The following is a 6000-nucleotide window of genomic DNA, read 5'->3' as shown; positions in this document are numbered from 1 at the left end:
CAGCACTTTTTAGCACTGCTAAGTTCCCCAGTTAGGTTCAGGGGATATGGAAAGTCAAAATAAACTAACCGGGAGAAAACAGGAAAAAGGAGCAGGAAGTATGTGTACAACTAAAAGTGAAAGCTTATTCACAAAAAGCAAAGAAATAGAGGCGTACAAAAAGTCTTAACTCACCCATTTACATTTTATTGAGGCCCAAAGTTACGCATATTTATGGGTGGGGCCGCTTTCAGTAAAAAGCTGTCTGATAGTCTCCACCTCACTCTGTGAGCCAGATCCACTACCTGCTCCTCTACGACTCCAACATTTTGTCCAAATATGGTCACTTCTGGCTCCAAAAAAATCCTCAAAAGTCCACAAACCAATGGGTGACATCTTTTCAGCTTCGTCATACAATCTAGTTTATTTACAAAAACAAAAAAATTGTCATACGAAAAGTACGCTAAAAAACTTAAAACTACTTTCTTTTAAGTTGTTTTCTTTTGTTTTTTAAAGAAGTAATTAATGTTATGTCAATTAATAACTAAAAAAAAAAAAGATTCAACAGCTTCCCTCCAGACGGGAGATAACAGACTCCAGTCGTAAATATCGTCAAACTGCAACCAACACACAGCACTTAAGCTGCCAAACAGGCCCACTGGCCCCGACTGTTCCTTTCTCCTGGCTTTTTAACCACCATGTCCTTGATGAGTGATTAGATGCTGGTGTACCCAAACAGCTCGTCATGGCGAGTAGGGGGGAGGGCGCAACCTATGGTGAGACACAAAGGAGAACTGTTGGAAACTGAAAAGAAGGGCACACCCACCCTTCACCTTTCTTCAACACAGAAAATAAGAAGGAAAAAGCATTGTCAGAGTGTCGAGTCTCTGCAGAAAAATACACCAACAAACAGCGAGAGAGGGTCAAAAGTGATGATTGAGAGGGATTACATGTGTTTCAGTGTATACATTGTTTTCTAGGAAAATCCTGCATAGTATATCTTTAATGACGGTGATTAATCCCTACAAACGCAGAATGCTGTCGAGCTTTGACATAGGATTAGATAGTAGGAGTCCGGCTTGATTTACCGCAACTCCTGTTAATTATGATTTTCCTTGTATTGAGGACAACATGCTTAATAAATTATAAGGCATTTTTTCCTCCTCTGGCTATTGAACAGAGACTAAAAAATAGGGCATGCCCGTGGGCTTCATTTATCTTTACAAAGATTTTTCGAGTGAATCTGAAGGATATGTCTGAAGGACACTGTGTATTAGTCAGTAATTGGACGTTAATGATGACAACACTAGGCTGCCTTACAACATCGTGGAGCTGGCTGCCGTCTTTGATTTAAGCATTGATTTGATTAGATTTGTAGATACCTTTCACCTCTGCGGAGTATTTCCATAGTGAGATTGTGGCTCTGAGTAAGGGTGGAAGAGCCTTGAATGGACATTTCCTAATTAGGGTGAGTAATGAGTCCTGAGCTAGGGCATGTGTGAGCACACCCCCAGGACAAGGCACCCACCAGATAATGCAAATCCACCCCGCGGAGCCACAATCAGTTAAAAGGGGTATTTTTATCAGCACTTACCTCATCAGGCTGCCATTGAAAGCCGCGTTTAGAATAATTAAACTGAAAACATATGGAAATTACTGGACATGGCCATGATTAAATAAGGTGGGCGATTATCCTGCCTTGGGGGGGAGAAAGCACATTATGCCGTTTTCAAAGCCATTTAGTGACTGAAATAAAAATTCAAACAACAGCCATGATACACTGTGATTAAACCCCCACAGCTCCCCCAAGCACCCCTCTCAGAGCCGTTGGATAGCCGCTCCGCGAACTCAAAGCAGCGATCGCTGACCTGGAATTAATGATAAGTGCGAAAGATAGCAACGAGTGATAAAACCCAATGTCACATAGCCTCAATCACAACTTTATCTGTTTAAACAGCTCGATTCAGATTCACAACATCCAGATTTATCTCCTAGGTTAAATCTTAACCCCGATTCCAGCCTAAGTACGCTTTATCGCTTTCGTGAATCTTCAGATTTGTCTCTTTGATTGCCGTGAAACAAACGGGGGGTAATTGTTGGCAGATAGCTCGGTTGTTTGCTCCAAACAGCATGGCAGGAGTTTGATTTAAGTCCTGTTGAAAAATAAAAAAAACAAGCCTGGGCCTATTTCTCCCTCCTTTCTTAATGAGTTGGGCTCTTTCACTCCAGCCGATAATGACCTCCTGCTACTCACCCCTGGAACAATATATCACCAGGTTTGACCTTTCTTTTGAACTCATGCTGAATGAACTGTGTTTACGTCTCTCTCGAACACAGACCCGTTTCCCCCCTTGATCAAAGCGAGAGGACGCTATGACACACCCAAAATACACTCAAAAGTATGTTGAATACTGTTTAATTTGTACTTAACATTGATTTAATGTTCACTTGAGTATCTTTTGCCTCTCTGTAGTGTGTATTGTATGGTGATCATTTCTGTGGACAGATGGACAAATTGCTGTACTGAAATTGGCAAGAGATTATTATTATTTTTTTCTTTATTTACTGATCAAAGACTCTTAGAAAAGTGGTTGTGTGGAAAAAAATAAAGAAATCTTTTGGTTGGTGTAGTGTACATAGATCTCCACAACCCCTGTGTCTGCCGTCAAAGCAGGCAAAGATTTTTAGCATGAATTCCAAAGATAATTGGTAGAAACTGTTTACTCTTTATTTCTTTCTTTCTTTCTTTTTTGACTTTCTGAAATGTCAGTGCTGGTTCATATTCAAAAGGCCCCCTTCTTCTCCCCCCCTGCAAAAACGAACTGAAATTAACTGAACATTTCATCTTTTTTTCCCACAGTTCATTTAGAGCAAAGACAATTGCCTTGAAAAAATGTCTTTGCAAGAGAGAATCTAGTTGTTATCCTAATTGTTGGTATATTTATATAGGATAAAATGCTTGTGATGCCATGTTTTTGTACAGTTTTATGTACATACAAGTGAAGCTTTCTAAAAGTTCTGAGAAAAGCCGATGGCATATAAAAATTGTAACATGTTTTTTTCTTGAGATGTGCACATCTTGCCTTGGTTGGATTGACCTTTGCTGAGTCAGTGTGAATGTGGCCGTTCTATGCCTGCACTGTAGTCATTCACCGGCTCCCACCTCCTGAGGACTTAATCAGTTTTTATGTTTATCGTGAACAGTGGATCGTCTTATCTTACCAGTTTGTTAAACTCCTGTGTTCTGCTTTGTTCCGTTTTTCGCATGTTGACAAATTCTCTTGTAATACTGTAAGTCCTCATGAACTTTGTAATAAAATCACTTCAGGGAAAAAATGAATGCTGTCAGTGTTGTCTTTGTTTTCTATTAGTATTCATCGCTTCTGAGTGTTAAACAAGGATTTGGCTGTTACATTTTTATAAGAGCTTTTCGCAGCCTTGGAGCTACATTGTGTTAAATGTGTCTCACTCTAGGACCCGGGCTCATTAAGAAAAACTAGTATTCTTGTCATGTGGGGACCAGCGCCTCATTTCGAAGTCAGGAAGCCCCAGAATGTTGAGAGGGAGGCATTCCAGTGGCTTGAAGTAGGAGAGTCCCAGGACCTGTGTTCACTACTTCAAATCAAAAACAATGTGCAAGAAGTACACAGACCCCCCCGTCATGCACTTAGCTTAATTCGGAACTTTTCTTTAAAGCATTGATGGGCTGCTACACATTTAGTGCAAGAGTGCTGTCTTGTGATGTTAATGTTGATACATCTATGTGCCTTTTCTCGAAGCGAGCAGAGTTTTTCTGCGGACAATGAGCTCCGCTTGAAAGCATTCACTGAAAGACGAACTCTTTCCATGTCTGATGTTCACGCTCTGTGCATTTCTACTGTGCTTGATCATTAGCATATAAGCTGTGAACTTAATTGACTTAATCATCGTTGCACGGATACCATATTATTTAATAATGTGTGAGCAGCAGTAATGTAACATGAGCGATTAAGCAATTTTAAGGCCTCGTTCACAAACAGCGCCCGAGACTTGAGTCACTCTTTGGTTATGCAGTCCTGCAGTATGGTTCCCTCTCACATGATCAGAGAGACTATAGCGCTGTATGCCACTTTTCCTTTTACTCCTCACTGCTCGCAGCATCCGCGCTCAAGGAATTTTAAGACAACATTCATTTTTTATTCACTCGGGGTATAAAAATGGCAAGAAAAACCTTGTCTTCTATAATAATTAAAATGGAATACAATGTTTCCCTAATATGTATCAGTCAAGGTCAACGCAGAGAGGTGGACAGTACTCTGAGGGACGACATCCCATGGTTACTTCCAAACTCCAGGGTGATAATGACAAGAGGTTGTGTTGAATGAGAGTGACAACAGCAAAAAGCTGAAAATGGTCTAAAGCAGGGATATTTAACTTGCTTTGCTTGGGGGCCACTTTTGCAAAATGACAAGAGGCCAGGGGCCAGTCACAGCTGTCCCATATATGTTTATAGGATTTTATGATGTGTCAAAGATTTTCTGACATTTCTCAGATTTTAGGATGTTTCTAGGTTTTTAGGATGTGTCTAGGACCTTAGGACATGTCTAGCATTTTGGACATTTCTAGGATTTGAGGATATTTCTAAGATTTTAGGATGTTTCAAGAATTCTGGGATGTTTCTCAGATTTTTGGACATTTTTTCTGATTTTTGGACATTTCTTAAAATTTTTTTGGGACATTTTTAGGACTTTAGGACATTTCTATGATTTTAGGACTTTAGGGGCTTAGCTAGGACCTCCGTCAGGGGCCATGGGGGATACTCCTGTGGTGCTTTTATTGATAAAAAAAAAGCTTTTGATGCTGTTTTATGCACTCTGGCACGCTATGCATATCAAGTACAAAATCAATTCAAAATGTGCAACTCTTTATTTTTATTAGTTTAATAGTTGGAGGGGCCACCCAGCACTCTATCCTCTTGGCCCGCAGGCCATGAGTTGAGTATCACTGGTCTTGAGCCATGCATGTGGCTATGTGAGGCTATAATTTCACTGTGAAGAACCAGTTCTATTTGAGATGAAAAACACATTTTTGATCTCAACTATTGGATCTGACACAGTAAAAGTAGTAATTGGCCTATAGTGGCATTCCCAAGGGGGGGGCATGGCCACCCTGATACAATTGCTGGCCCCCCACTGGCTTCCCCTGGCGAAAATAATTACAGGCCGACTTTACTGTCTGACAAGGCAAAGAACATGCAGCTTATCTGAAGAACAATTATTCGCCTAACACATCGATACACAAATACATAGCACATTGTAACAGAATTGTTGTGAAATGCAAAATGTTAACTGTACCAGTGTTACTCTATGCACATCAGACAATTAATAACATTAACTGTAAAATAAGAAACCAAAGTATATCAGTATGCAGCTTTCATCAAGAGCCTTCTGTTTGTTTTTTTTTTTCATTTATCTGCTAGTTTCACAGCCTCACACTGAGAGACAGAAACAGTCTGAACAGCATTGTTAAAATCTGCTTTAAGATCACAGTGACACAAAGAGACTTTACCACTTTTTGCAATCAATAATATCCTCCAGAAATAGACAATTATTTTAACTTCCACTGGAAACGTTCTTGCCAGTAAATTTTCTCTCTGCTGCCGTCAGGGAGTTGTTAAAATGTATCTGCTTGTAAGACTAACCGCCATTTGAAATCCTTAATTTCTAATACAATTTGTCTTTTAAATTCTCTGAAAATGTTTTTTTTTTTTTTTATTGGTTTTATTGTTATTTATTTTATTGGTAATCACACTTAACTTTATTCTATTTCTAGAGTCCTTTATTCCACTGAATTTCTTTGCATATTTTAAATTTCAATTATTCCTAATCTATTTATGTGTCTACATGTTATTATATGTGTACACAGCAAGCTATTCAAACAAACTGCCTCTGTTGGGATCAATAAAGTTGTCTGAATCTAAATCTGATTTCTTAACTCCCAAGTTGACACAGTTTTCAAACAACTTTCATACTTAAAACATTC

The sequence above is a fragment of the Plectropomus leopardus genome, chromosome 13, assembly GCF_008729295.1.
Source record: "Plectropomus leopardus isolate mb chromosome 13, YSFRI_Pleo_2.0, whole genome shotgun sequence".
NCBI classification, from domain to species: Eukaryota; Metazoa; Chordata; class Actinopteri; order Perciformes; family Serranidae; genus Plectropomus; species Plectropomus leopardus.
The sequence above is the reverse complement of the archived record's forward strand: the minus strand, read 5'-3'. Positions refer to the sequence as shown.